The sequence below is a fragment of the Gorilla gorilla genome, chromosome 22, assembly GCF_029281585.2.
Source record: "Gorilla gorilla gorilla isolate KB3781 chromosome 22, NHGRI_mGorGor1-v2.1_pri, whole genome shotgun sequence".
In the NCBI taxonomy this organism is placed as follows: domain Eukaryota; kingdom Metazoa; phylum Chordata; class Mammalia; order Primates; family Hominidae; genus Gorilla; species Gorilla gorilla.
Window position 1 is genome coordinate 48,611,232 of NC_073246.2, and position 12,072 is coordinate 48,623,303.

At 44.1% G+C, this 12,072-nt stretch overlaps 1 long non-coding RNA gene across 1 annotated transcript; it reads left to right on the forward strand.

The window, feature by feature from the left end:
* The first annotated feature begins 1,081 nt into the window (after window positions 1-1,081).
* On the forward strand, window positions 1,082-11,482 carry LOC129529278 (uncharacterized). Its single transcript, XR_008674751.2, has 5 exons — window positions 1,082-1,114; window positions 3,270-3,328; window positions 4,410-4,930; window positions 9,402-9,524; window positions 11,395-11,482. It is a non-coding gene; the product is annotated as an uncharacterized lncRNA (long non-coding RNA).
* Window positions 11,483-12,072: the final 590 nt, after the last annotated feature.

The following is a 12,072-nucleotide window of genomic DNA, read 5'->3' on the forward strand; positions in this document are numbered from 1 at the left end:
GGGTCGGTGGCTTCCGAGGCTCTGCGGGAGAATCCGTTTCCTGGCCGTAGAGGTGGCCTGCACTCCTCAGCTTGTGCTGCCCGTCTCGAATGACTGGAGTTTCCTGCTTCTGTCACTACACCTCCCACCCTCTCCATCACCTGCTCTGCTCTTACAAGGATCCGAGTGAGTACCTCAACCCCAAAAGCCAAAGACCCTTAACTTCATTATATCTGCAAAGCCCATTTTGCCATATAAGGTCATGTTCACCAGTTCCCGGGATTAGGATATGGGCATCTTGGGGGCATCAGCCTGCTACAGCTAGGCTGCAAAACTGTTACACCCTCCTGGTGTTTCAATGATTGGGAGGAAAAGGGTTGGCATTTTTTGCTTAGGGGTCCCTCTTAAACTTGTATCTGTAAGGTCGGGGGTCCCTCTTTAATCTTGTGTTTTTGTTTTTGTTTTTTTGAGGTGGAGTCTTGCTCTGTCATCCAGGCTAGCAGTGGCGTGATCTTGGCTCACTGCAATGTCTGCCTCCTGGGTTCAGGTGATTCTCCTGCCTCAGCCTCCTGAGTAGCTGGGACTACAGGCGCCCACCACCATGCCCTTCTGTTTTGTATTTTTGGTTGGGACGGGGTGGGGGTGGGGCTAGGGAGGGGGGTTTTGGCTATGTTGCCCTGAGCTCAAAGCGATCCGCCTGCCTCTGCTGCCAAAGTGCTGGGATTACAGGCCTGCACCACTGCACCTGGCTGCTGTAAAGTCTTATTTCACACAGCTGAGACATGTTTTAGGAAGTTTGCTAAAAGACCCCTGGAGACTGCCTCATTGTGACCTCCCTGTTATTGTGTTTAATTTGATTGAACTTTTCTGCCCTCCTGCTTTTCAGCTTCTCTAATAGTCTCCCATTAAACCAATTCTAACCACCACCAAAAAGGGGAAATTTTTTCTTGAAAGCAATAAAATGATATGGACTGTTAGAATATAAAATATATGAAATCAGTCATTATGCGTTAGTGCTGCTCTGACATAGGGACGTATTACTGAGAAGCAACTTTTGCTTGATTTTCAGAGAAATGGAATCATCGTATCACTGATCTATGTAAACAAATTGAAGAATTGTCTGAAAGAAAATATGGTATGTCTAAACTGGAAAAGTCCTGTAATCTTATGTTCATGGGCGTTTACACAATGGAGTTACTGTTCATCATGGGGGTACCGTGGACAAGCCCAGGGCTGCCGGCGAGTCATGCCATCCTTACACGTTTCTCCTTGTAAGGTGCTTTGTAGTGTCTACACACTTTGTTTCTAGATTGCTGCAAAGCTGAGGAAAAGTTGTATTTCTTTAGTTATTAGTTAGCATTTCTTTTAAACTTTCAGTATGGAGATTGGAAATTTATTTACATATTTATTGCAAAGCCCTGGATCTTAGAGATTTCATTGAATTACTTATTTTTTTTTTTTTGAGACGGAGCCTCACTCTGTCGCCCAGGCTGGAGTGCAGTGGCACGATCTCGGCTCGCTGCAACCTCCGCCTCCCGGGTTCAAGCAGTTCTCTGCCTCAGCCTCCCGAGCAGCTAGGATTACAGGCACCAGCCACCACACCTGGCTGATTTTTGTATTTTTAGTACAGACGGGGTTTCATGATCTTGGCTAGGCTGGTCTTGAACTGCTGACCTCCTGATCCACTCACCTCAGCCTCCCAAAGTGCTGGGATTACAGGTGTGAGCCGCCATGCCTGGCCAAATACTATTTTTTTAAATGAATTGTTTCTCTTAGTCTGCTTTGTTAAATTTGGAATTCATCTGGGCGTGGTGGCTCACACCTGTAATCCCAGCACTTTGGGAGGCCAAGGCAGGCAGATATCTAGGTCGGGAGTTCGAGACCAGCCTGACCAACATGGAGAAACCCCGTCTCTACTAAAAATACAAAATTAGACGGGTGTGGTGGTGCAAGTCTGTAATCCCAGCTATTCGGGAGGCCAAGGCAGGAGAATCGCTTGAACCCAGGAGGCAGAGGTTGCTGTGAGCCGAGGTTGCACCATTGCACTCTAGCCTGGGCAAAAAGAGTAAAACTCCATCTCTAAATAAATAAATAAATAAAATGTTCAGTACTCACTAAGGTGCCCCTATTGTCTCTACTTTTATCTTGATGCATCACTGAATTGATGTTAGATTTCAAATTCATCATTGCCCTGATACTATTCTATCCTGAAGCCACCTTTATATAGTGATGAAAGAAATTAGCGATTTGTTATTATCCTCTCTCTGTTGGTATACATCAAATGCTCACCTAAAAAGAGCAACAACCAGTGGAAAACATGATGTTTTTATTTGGGTGACTATTTACTTGTAACCTACTAGCAAACTATAAAATTGTATGATATGCAGAATTTTAACTGAATTGCTTTAAGTGAACATTTAAACATGATAAACAATATTGATGGTATTTATGTTAATGTACTTAAAATGAACATTTTTCTTCATTATGAGTAATATAACCTACTCCTCAATGAAAACCTAGCACTAAATTTGCTAATGAATTCAATAACATTTCCATAATATTTTTAGTTACATGCTTAAGGTTCTCTTAGTGTTTCTCCCACTTTTTAATAGCTTATGCCTTTTTCACCTTTGTTTTTTTTTGGTTCATTTTAAAGCAAAAATCTCACAACATGTGATATCTGGAAACACTGTAACCTAGTGGTAAGACCGTAGGGCCTGGGGACACAGGCTGGCCACGTCTCTTCTCCTGTCTGAGCTTTAGCATCCTCTTTTGTGGTCATGAGAACTGAAGATCTGTCCCGAAGATTTGATAAGATAGTAAAGTGCTTCACATAATACCAGACATATAAATACACAGTAAATGCTTCCTCCTTATATTTTTATTGATTGATTGATTGAGACAGAATCTTGCTCTCTTGCCCAGGCTGGAATGCAGTGGCGTGATAATGGTTTCTGCAACCTCCATCTCCTGGGTTCAGGCAATTCTCCTGCCTCAGCCTCCCGAGTAGCTGGGATTACAGGTGCCTGCCACCATGCCCAGCTAATTATTGTACTTTTAGTACAGACGTATTTTTACCATGTTGGCCAGGCTGGTCTCGAACTCCTGACCTCATGATCTGCCTGCCTCGGCCTCCGAAACTGCTGGGATTACAGGTGTGAGCCACTGTGCCCAGCCTGTCTTTTCTCTTCACACCCGCAGTTCATGATGAAATATTAAATATGTACTAGTGGATATTACTTTGCTGAATATTGCCTAGTGAATATTAAGTATTTATTCTCACCTTTCAGACATGGACTTATGAATTCAACAGGTGAAGATTTAGAACTTGATAAATCAACTTTGTGAGGTACGTCTTAAGTCAGATTAGAAGATTATGTGAGGTAATTAACACTTAACATTGATTTAATGGTAGCTTCCACATGAAATAGTATGCCTCTAAGTATTAATTATGTCCTAGGACAGGAGAATTCATGTTGTCAAAATTCTCATACTCTCTAGAACAATAAACTCATTTTCTTTTTATTAGTAAATATTGCATTTATGGGTAGACAAAACTGAAAGAACAATATTTGTTCTACTTTTGAGATGCAAGATTCATCTGGCATAATGCATTGAACAGGTTATTATTGAAGTCTACACCAGTCAACTGAATAAGCATTCATCAAATGTCCATGATATGCAGGACATAAGTTTTCTTTTAGAGTATGGAACCATGCATATTATCTTTTAATTAGATGATTTAGTTAGATATGTTTTTAAAGAACTAGAAATATAATTGATTTTCTTGTTTTGGCTCTGGAGTGGAGTGGGGATGAAACAGAATGGATTCACACTATTTAGATTTACTAAAATGGAAGGATTGCAGCAAGATCATATCCCTAGTCTCCCCATAGCAAATGTCACCTGCTAGCTGTTTTTTTTTTTTTTTTTTGGAGGTTGAAGTTTTGTTCTGTCACCCACGCTGGAGTGCAGTGGTATGATCTCAGCTCATGGCAAGCTCACCTCCTGGGTTCAAGCAATTCTCCCTGCCTCAGCCTCCTAAGTAGCTGGGATTACAGGCCTCTGCCACCACGCCTGCCTAATTTTTGTATTTGTAGTGGAGTTGGGGTTTCACCATGTTGGCCAGGCTGGCCTTGAACTCCTGACTTCAGGAGATTCACCCGCCTCAGCCTCCCAAAGTGCTTGGGATTATGGGTGTGTCACTGCACTTGGATTTAATGGGATATTTCACTACAGACTTTGGTAAACAGAATATTAGCATTTTTGGTGTTCTTTTTATTTTACTCATACTATTTTTCTTTGGACTCAATCACAATAACAGAATTAAAGATCAAAGTGTAAAAGTTAAAGACCAGTACAGATTCAATAATTATTCTTTTCTACATACTGTGTTTAAATGATATCCCTTTTTCTTTTTGTTCTTATAGCTCGAGCTGTAAAAGCCAAAGGTCCGGTGATGATCCCATACCCTTTCTTCCAGTCTCATGTTGAAGATTTTTATGTAGAAGGCCTTCCCAAAGGAATTTTTTTTTTTTTTGAGATGGAGTTTTCACTCTTATCGCCCAGGCTGGGGTGAAATGGCGCAACCTTGCTGGTCACTGCAACCTCTGCCTCCTGGGTTCAAGAAATTCTCCTGCCTTAGCCTCCCAAGTCGCTGGGATTACAGGTGCCCACCACCACACCAGGCTAATTTTTGTATTTTTAGTGGAGATGGGGTTTCACCATGTTGGCGGGGCCAGTCTCGAACTCCTGACATCAAGTGATCTTCCCGCCTCGACTCCTGACATCAAGTGATCTTCCCGCCTAGGCCTCCCAGAGTGCTGAGATTACAGACGTGAACCCATGTCTGGCCAGGAATTTTGTTTTTTAGGAAGGCTTTCTACTAATGGAATTCCTGGCCTTGAGAGGATGTTACTTTCGAAGAAAAGGATTTTTTTGTTATTAAAAGGTAAGATTCCTGGATTCTTATTGGACTGTTATGAGTAATCCATCTTTAGTCATTCACCACTAGGGTTGTATTTAATTAAGTCTGAGTTATTTTATAGTGGTTTTGTTTTGTTTTGTTTTGTTTTTACCGAATTTTGTTCTCATTGCCGTGCTTGAGGGCAATGATGTGATCTCAGGTCACCACATTCTCTGCCTTCCAGGTTCAAGCAATTCTCCTGCCTCAGCCTCCTTAGTAGCTGTATTTACAGGCATGCGCCACCATGCCTGGCTAATTTTTTGTATTTTTAGTAGAGATGGTGTTTCACCATGTTGACCAGGCTGGTCTAGAACTCCTGACCTTGGGTGATCCACCCGCCTCGGCCTCCCAATGTTCTGGGATTACAGGCATGAGCCACTGCGCCCAGCCTGGGCCTGCTTCTTTCTCTTTTTCTTTTCTTTTCATTAGCAGCTTAAAATTGGTGCCTTATTCAGACACAAGCAAAAGGACATTAGCCCAGCTTTGGAAATAGGTGAGAGCCCATCTATGATTTTCCTAGTTTCTCCTCCCCCTTTGCTTTTTGCTCTCTTGTTAGTATATTAATTGTTTTCACTCTCTGAATCTTTTTTCCCCATTTCTTTGGCAGACATTTTTACTTGTCTTGGAAGAGTAGGTGAAGAGCTGTTTTTAGGACTCTTTGAAAGGGTACAGTATGGGTGACAGTCTTGGCTAATGGTAACACCCAGGGAGCTGGGGTCAGCGTGAGCTGGAATCAGTTCAAATTAGCAAAGCACTGGCACGAATACAAGTGACTGCAAAGTGTTAAACACATCTGGAAAGGGATACTGACATCATCCTCAGAATCTGTGGGGAGTTCACATAGCCAGTTAAGACCCATTCCTCTTTGACCCTATAAAGATTCTTTAAAGAATAATACCCTTAGTGGTTTTCTAGCCAGCTTGCCTGCTCATTTATCTTTGAGGACGACATGCCTTGTGGAGCTCCACAGGCCCCAGAGGGGTGTGGATTCTGCATTTAAAAGTGCTGAAGCTGAGAGACTGGGTCTTGGTGGACCCCAAGAGGTCTGTTTCTCCTCTACTCATTGTTCCTTTTTTTCCCAACAGCTGGCATTGCTGTTTAAATGGGTTGTTCTTTGCTGTTTTAAGTTGTTTCATAGTGGTGTGTCAGGATTTGGGTTTTCTTAATACTTTCCAAGCTGGTGACTTGAGTGGTGGTTAGGGAGGAGATGTTTTAGGACTGTTCTGGAGCTATTGAGGTCAGGTGTCTAGATACTCCCAGCTTGTCTGTTGAGGAGAATGCTGTTCTCATTGTGCTGCCTTTGGTGGTGCTGTGTGTGGCTCTTTAGATGTGGGTGGAGGTGAGCTGGGGGAGTTAATGAGATCTTTTTTAGGTGCTTTTGATAAAGTAGCCTGCACTACAGGATTCACTGGACTTTTTTCCTTAACCTATGCATTTCTCTCTGCTAGCTTTTGCTGTCTTTCTCATGCCTTTGATTTTCCCAGCTCCTCTTAGTTGAATTAACCTAAGTGCTCTGCTATGGTTTAAATGTGTCCCCCAAAGTTTATGTGCTGGAAACTCAATCCTCAATGCAACAGTTGGGATGTGGGGCCTAATAAAATAGCCTTCATGAATGAGTTAATGTTGTTATTGTGGTAATAGATTAGTAATCACAGAGTGGGCTTATTATAAAACAGAGTTCAGCCCCTTTTGCCCTCTTGCTTTCTTGCACTCTCTTTTCCTTCTGCCTTCTGTCTTCTGTAGTGGGATGATGCAGCAAGAAGACCCTTACCAGATGCAGGCCCCTCAACCTTGGACTTCCTAACATCCAGAACTGTTAAGAAATAAAATTTATTCCTTTCCTTTCCTTTTCTTCCTCCTTTCCCTTCTCCTCCCTTTTCTTCCCTTCCCCTCCCTCCGTCTCTCTCTCCCTCCCTCCCTCCTTCCCTCCCTTCCTCCTTCCCTCTTTCTCTCTTTCCCTTCCTTCCTTTCCTTCTTTCCGTTCCTTCCTTTCCTTCCCTCCTTCCCTTTTTCCCTCCTTCCCTCCTTCCTTCCTTTTTTCTTTCCTTCCTTTTTTCCTTTTTATAAATTATGCAGTCTGTGGTATTCTTTTATAGAAGCATGAAATGGACAAAGACTCCATTTTCAAGAGCAAGCACTTTTGTAGTTTCTGAACGAATTATGACTGCAAAGGAAGTTCTATAGGTAGCCTCAGATCCACTACCTAGGAAGCATGCTACCAAGCAGACCTAGGATCTAGGATTTGATCAAGTGCTGGGCAACATGATACCTCTGCAATTTAGCACTTCCCTATATACCTCCAGTTGGCTCAGCCCATTGGGGCTAAAACTACCCCTCATATCCTGGTGTCTCTTGTAGGCAGAAGCCTTGCCTAAACCCTAAGCTGCTTGGCTCACATTCTGTCTTGTGGTTTTTTTGTAGGGGGTTCAAATATACACAAAAGAAATATGTTGAACCTCCATGCACCCAACCCACAGATTAAGCAGTTACCTCCATTTTTCAAGATTTGTTTCGTCTGCTTCAATCTCCCTAAAAATTTATGTTTGTACAGGAAAGACTGAATAAATAGCTAATTCTCCACCCTACCTCTCATCTTAAGTCACTTTTCAGAGTAGTAAGTTAGTGACCTAGTAACCTTCCCTCTAGTGACCAGTTTTTTTTTCTGAATACCATTATGAACTCATAGATTATTGTTTGCATTTTATGTATTTCAGGCCATTGCAGTCTTTATTGTTTTGGATGCTTACATTGTCTCATCTAGGTTAATAATTATCTCTTCAAGTTGAATTTCATGTCTTTTTGACGTGATCCTGTTGGACTTTGATGGCTTCCTTGCTTTCTGGCGAAAAAGATGTTCCAGGATCAATATACTGCACCATACATGGAGTCAGCCATTTCTCTAGGGAACGTTGATTCCTTTTAGTAGAGAACACAGTTTGAGGTCTTGGACTGAATGACTTTTGTGAACCTCCTCTCCTGAGACTACAGCCTGCATCCCTGCATATAGCCCATTTGGAGCTCTTGCTGGGCACCAACAGATCTCCTAAAACTGCTATATAGTTCTGCCTCACTCTTACAAAGATTCATCTCTGGAGAGCTTTGTGCTCTACCCCCAGATGTGGTCTTTCTGGTTCTGAAGCTTTTGCTTCAGTCACCCTGAATTTTGCCAGCCCTATGCATGCTATACCTTGGATTGCCAACTTGCTCTCACTGAAGCCAGTTTCTCTGGTTAGAATAGTTGCCCAAACCCATGCCTAATACTCTAGTAAACAAGGTTCTACCTAAGTTCATCAGCTTCCCTAAGTTCTGGAATTACAGGCTGCCACCATGCCCGGCCTTCACCAACATTTGCCATTGTCTGTTTTTTTTCTTCCTTTATACCTTAAAGCAGTATAAGAACAAGTGTCTTCAATTATAGGAAACAGTATAATCCCAGGGCATTGGGAGGCTAAGACAGGAAGATGTCTAGATGCCAGGAGTTTTTTTTTTGTTGTTGTTGTTTTGTTTTTGTTATTGTTGTTGTTGTTTTTGACAGTCTTGCTCTGTTACCCAGGGTGGAGTGCAGTGATGGGGTCCACTGCAACCTCCACCTCCCAGGTTCAAGTGATTCTCCTGCCTCAGCCTCCCGAGTAGGTGAGACTACAGGTACACGCCACTACTGCCCAGCTAATTTTTGTATTTTTGATAGAGTCAGAGTTTCACCATGTTGGCCAGGCTGGTCTCGAACTCCAGACTTCAGGTGATTTGCCTGCCTTAGCTTCCCAAAGTGCTGGGATTACAAGCATGAGCCACCATGCCCAGCCTGATGCCAGGAGTTTTAGACTAGCCTGGGCAACATAGCAAGACCTTGTCTCTACAGAATATTTAAAAATTAGCCAAATGTGGTGGTGCCTGTGTATAGTCTCTCTCCCTCTCTTTTTTTTTCTTTGTAACTTTTTGTGACATGGTCTGGCTGTGTCACCCACGCTGAAGTGCAGTGGTGTGATCATGGCTCACTGCAGCCTGATACTCCTGGGATCAAGTGATCAATCCTCCCACCTCATCCTACCAAGTAGTAGGGACCACAGGTGTATGCCACCCACGTCTTGCTATGTTGTCCAGGCTGGTCTTGAGCTCCTGGCCTCAAGCAATCCTCTCACCTTGGCCCCCCACAGTGCAAGAATTACAGGTATGAGCCACCATGCCTGGCCCCTACCCTGCCTACTGAGAACCAAAAGAAGGACCCAAATTCTCCTTAGCTCAACTCGAGCCATTTCCTGATTGCTTCATCAGCAAGGAGCTGGTTATTGGGCTGTCCAGGCCTCCCAAGCAGCACAGAAATGAGGTGAAGGAGTGTTCCTGTTGCTCCACTCTGTAAGGAGTTGGAGGGTGATGTTTACTCGTTTGCAGAGAGAGATGCCTTGTAGGCACCTCAGGATGGAGAGGACTCTGATTCCAATGTCCTTTTTTTCTTCAGAAACAGGACCTTGCCCTGTCACTCAGGATGGAGTTCAGTGCTCCTATCATGGCTCATTATAGCCTCAAACTCCCAGGCTCAAGCAGTCCTACCATGTCAGCCTTCCCGTAGCTGGGACTACAGGTAAGCATCGCGACACTCAGTGAATTTTGTTTTTATTTTGTTGTAGAGATGGGACCTCAGTATGTTGCCACGGCTGACCTTGAACTCCTGCACTCAAGGGATTTTCCTGCCCTGGCCTCCCAAAGTATTGGTATTACAGGCATGAGCCATTGTGCCCACCGTGTCTGGTTCTTAACCTTCTGCCTCCCTCTTCCAGTTTTAAAGAATGCTTGTAATTACATGGGCTCTCCTAGATACTCCAGGATAATCTTGTTTTAAGGTCAGCTGATGAGCAACATTAATTTTATCTGCACTCTTAATTCCCCCTTCCTATGTAATTGTGCTGTGTAACATAGGACATGAGCAATTGGTGGTGGTGGGGGTTATTACTTTGGCCACCACAGTAACTATTTTATGCCAGGTACTCAGCTAAGCACTGGTGAATTAAGCATGAATAACACACACTCCCTAATCTCCATCCATTCATGGGAGGAGCACTTCACCTGCCATGCTCCTGAGAATCTCGGGAGCCAAAGAAGTCCTCTATGAGGAGGTGATGCCAAAGCGGACAAGTGACAGAGGAGTCAAAGCTAGCTAGGAAGAGAGTAGAGGTTTAAGGGGAAGCATATTATAAGCAGAGGATATTACCCACTTCAGAGACTCCCAGAGGAGAAAGAGTGTGTGTTCAAGGGGCAGATGAGGTTCAGTTGGACTCCATAGCAGATGAAATGGAGAGGGGCAAGCAGTGAGGCTGCCTTGCAAGGCAGGGCAGAGCAGGGGCTGTTAAGGAGTTTGGACTTAATCCCTGAGGCAAGGAGAAGTGATGTAAATGGGGGAGTAACGTGATGAGATTCATGGATTAGAGACATGGCTCAGGCTGCTGTAGAGAAGGCACCAGGGAGAGCAGATGGCTCAATGGGTGTGCAGGAGACCTCTCCCTGAGTTTAGGGAGAGGTTTTTAAAACAGAAGAAGTTTGAGTAATTTAAATGATGATGGGAAGGAGCTAAAAGTGGGGGATAGGTTAAAGATACAGGAAAGTGGGAGGAAGAACTGACAAGTGAGGTTCCAGAGAGGGCAGGAGAAGAGGAGATTCCCATAGGGGGATTAACACTTTCTTTTCTTTTTTCTTTCTAAGACAGGGTCTCACTCTGTCGCCCAGGCTGGAGTGCAGTGGCACAATCTTGGCTCACTGTAGTGTAGACTTCCCAGGCTCAAGGGATTTCTCCCACCCCAGACTCCCAAGTAGCTGGAACTACGGGTGTGCACCACCACCACACCTGGCTAATGTCTCTTTTTTTTGGTAGACACAGAATCTCACTATTTAGCACTGATCGGTCTCCAACTCCTGGCCTCAAGTGATCCTCCTGCCTAGGCTTCCCAAATTGCTGGGATTACAGGCATGAGCCACAATGCCTGGCCTCTGCTAGTTCCGTATTCTCTAGAGTTGTCTTTACTTTGTGCTAGTGTGTCCCTCATTGTGCTGATCCTCTGTAATAATTAATACCTTTTTTTTTTTTTTTAAGATGGAGTTTCACTCTTGTTGCCCAGGCTGGAGTGCAATGGTGCTATCTCGGCTCAGCGCAACCTCCACCTGCCGGGTTCAAGCGATTCTCCTGCTTCAGCCTCCCGAGTAGTTGGGATTGCAAGCATGTGCCACCATGCCCAGCTAATTTTGTATTTTTAGTAGAGATGGGGTTTCTCTATGCTGGTCAGGCTGGTCTCAAACTCCTGACCTCAGGTGATCTGTCTGCCTTGGCCTCCCAAAGTGCTGGGATTACAGGCATGAGCCATTTTGCCTGGCCAAAATTAATACTTTTTATATTAAATTTACATATATATATATATATATATATATATATATATATATACGTTTTTTCTTTTTGATACCAGGTCTCACACTGTCACCCAGGCTGGAGTACAGTGGCACAACCTCTGCTCACTGCAGCCTCCACCTGCCAGGCTCAAGCAATTCTCCTGCCTCAGCTTCCCGAGTAGCTGGGATTACAGGTAAGTGCCACCACACCCAGCTGATGTTTGTGTTTTTTGTAGAGACGAGGTTTCGCTGTGTTTCCCAGACTGTTCTCAAACTCCTGAGCTCAAAGCAGTCCACCCACCCTGGCATCCCAGAGTGCTGGGATTACAGGTGTGAGCCATCTTGCTCATTCTAGTTTAAACTTTTGAGTGGTTTGTGTCTCCTGATTGGACTCCTACAAATACAGAATTGATGCTAGGAAGGGTACCAGGAGATAGACGCACACAGATGGGATTTGGGAATAGGTTTGGTTATCCAAGGAGCAGTGCTGAGCTCCTTGCTAATGGGATATGGGATGCTGGTGATTTCCAGGAAGTGAGCTCACAATGACTCAAGCTGCCACATACTGTTGATTGTGAAATGCCAGTTGGAGCATATGTCCTGCGAGCTTAGGGGTGCTACAAGTTGACCACTGCAGCAGTAAAGATGACTCTGAAGAATGGCGTGGGATGGATCCTTTCAAATGCACTTGAGCAGCGGTCTCCAACCACAGGGCCACAGAGCTGGAGGTGAGCAGCAGGCGAGCGAAAGGAAAC